Source organism: Brassica oleracea, chromosome C9 (assembly GCF_000695525.1).
Source record: "Brassica oleracea var. oleracea cultivar TO1000 chromosome C9, BOL, whole genome shotgun sequence".
NCBI lineage: Eukaryota > Viridiplantae > Streptophyta > Magnoliopsida > Brassicales > Brassicaceae > Brassica > Brassica oleracea.
Genome location: NC_027756.1, coordinates 18963430 through 18966349, shown reverse-complemented (window position 1 = coordinate 18966349; position 2920 = coordinate 18963430). Strand labels below are relative to the sequence as shown.

At 36.4% G+C, this 2920-nt stretch overlaps 1 pseudogene; it reads left to right on the top strand.

The window, feature by feature from the left end:
* LOC106314496 overlaps nt 1-1793 on the top strand; it is a 14189-nt pseudogene extending 12396 nt beyond the window's left edge.
* Nucleotides 1794-2920: the final 1127 nt, after the last annotated feature.

Sequence of the window (2920 nt, the reverse complement as noted above, 5' to 3'; positions counted from 1 at the left end):
AAAGCCATACGCCTTAGGTCTTCAAAGGAACTTGTCAATTCTATGTACAGTACCCTACCTCGTTTGTTCTTATCAACCGCAAATCCCTATCCTTTAAGGGGATCAAATTTTCACAACCCACAAGAAGCATAGATATGCATCTTCTTCAACAAGAAATTCAAAAATTTTGGATGAAAAAAAAAATCAAAATCGTCTCACCAAGAAGATACGATTTTTAAAAAATATATATATACTTGGAAAACACGAAATTTATGGGAAATAGATTTAGAATATATTCTCTTAACAGATTTTGGAGATATTTAAAGAAAATATACAATTCGAAATTCGTAGAACATACATTACGTTGTCCGAAGAATAAAGGAATGTGGTAGATTATGGAATCATATTATGGCAGAGTCAGGAGACATGGCAGATTTTGTCATTTCGTCTCTGTAGATATATATAGGAAATAGTAGTTAATCAAATCTATTGTAGTTCAGAAATAAAAGATATGGTAGTCGTTTAATTTTACCATGTCTACCGTAGTTCAGAAATAAAAGAAATAGTAGTCGTTCAATTCTACCATGCTAGAATTATAACAAATGGTCGATTTAACGTTCTGCTGGTTGCAGATATTCGTGTAGTTAGCCGAATATGCAATCTACATCTTCGTAGACACTAGATTATGTTTTCTGTCATCGGTAGACCAAAATATGAAATTGTGTTCCACAAATATTTATTCAACAAAAGTATTTTTCATATGTTTGTCTCTTGTTTATATACATTTTGTATATTTTTCCATATTTTTCTGATTCTTAAAATAATTGATATGATTTTTCCAAGTTGATCAGGGGTATCTAAGTTCAAATCTGGCCAAAAATAGATTTATGGCAAATGGACCATGTACTTGTTTTTCTATTCCGTTTTGGCAATTTTTTCTTAATTATTTTATTCCATAACTTTCTTTCTTTTTCTTCATAATTCTAGATAATTATTTCTCCTTGTACTCTTCTTTTGGGTTTTTAATATGGATCATAATTTTGAGTTTTGGGCTAATGGAGGAAAAAAACCAACAATAAGAATTTAGTCAAACGCAAACGTAACACCAATAGGTTATTGGTTTATAATTATATCCCCAACGGCTCGCTTGACTCCTTGCTCCACAGTGTACCTAGACTAACCGGCACCGTTTTGTCATGGACCACGCGTTTTGACATTGCTAAAGGAATCGCGTCTGGTTTAATGTATCTCTACGAGGAAGGGGAACAGATCGTGATACACCGTGACATTAAGACTAGCAATGTCCTGATCGACGAGGATATGAACCCTAGATTGGGAGATTTCGGGCTTGCCCTGATTTACGAGCGCGGTTCACAGCCACACACCACCGTGATCGTTGGCCCCCTGGATATATGGCCCCCGAACTCACAAGCAACGGATACCCTTCTTCCGCCTCTGATGTTTACTCCTATGGAGTCTTACTTTTAGAAATTGTCTCAGGTGTGAGCCCTACTAAATGCATTAACTTCAAATTGCCCGTTTGGATCATGGCCTTCTACTCAAGTGGTGAAATTCTGAATTCCGTTGACCACACGCTCGAAGCATGTTACGACAGTGAACAGGCACGGGCAGCCCTCGTTGTGGGGCTGCTTTGCTGCCACCAGACCCCTCACTGTAGACCCTCTATCGCGACGGTAATAAGCTATTTAAATGAAGAAGAAAGTATCCCTAACATCGACGACACTTGGGGAGTTTCTACTTCGTCAACCACCTTATCCGCACCTCTCTCTCTCAGTGGGACACAAACGGGATAGCCCATATACTGAATATTTTTATTGTTTGCTTAATAAAACGTTTTATCGCCATTGATATCTTGTTTTATGTAATACGAGGTGTTTTGTTAAGTGATGTCACTACAAGAAAACTGCGCGATACCGATGGACAAATCCGTCATAATCTCGTCGGGAAAGTCGCATACCGATGGAATACCGACGAAAAATGTCCGTCGGTATCATCTCGTCGGTATACTGATATTCGTCGGAAATTCGTCGGTAAATACCGACGAACATATTTCGTCGGAAAATACCGACGAACATATTCCGTCGGTTTTTTTCTAAAATTTCCGACGACACATATCCGTCGGTATTTATAGAGAATACCGACAAAGATAATTCGTCGGAATTTTCAGAAAATACCGACGAAGGCATTCCGTCGGTAACTGAAGATAAAACCGACGACTTTATTCCATCGGAAATATGTAGAAATTCCGACGGATAACTGTATCCGTCGGTATTCCTTTTTTAATTAAAAAAAAACAATTTTTATAATTCTTTATTTAATTTCAGGAAAAAATTGATAATTTAGAATTTAAAAACATTATAGATATATAAATTCAACATTATTATACATTAAAGTTATAAAAAGTAATAAAAAGTTTTTGAAAATTAAAAAAACAACTAAAGGTTCAGAAACTTAACCTTACTATGTTCATATCTCATTTCTTGTATTACTTCAGAGACATAAGTGTTTTGAATAGGGTCAGGTTCCATCTTCTTCATATCAGTTTCTGGATTTGTATCTGCGTCACACAAACCACCTAAGTTCCATGTCCCATTCCTGCAACACCCAAAAAGATTCAGACTCTTGTCTGATGATTAATCCTCATATAATATTGCGAAACAGACCTGTAATGCACAGGAGAGAAGCTTCCGAAGAAGACATAACTACTCTCATGATCTAGTTTCTCTAAGACCCATGACTTCCATGTCTTTAAAGACTTCTTAAACCCCTCCATTACTCCCATTGTCTTGTTCAGTTTACCTCACTCCTGAAAATAACAACCTCTGCAACAACAACAATAACAAAAAAAAACCATTAAGAGAACTCATCCATCACCTTTGCAGGGCTGAGCATAGATTAGTAAAATAACCCCCAATTTTTT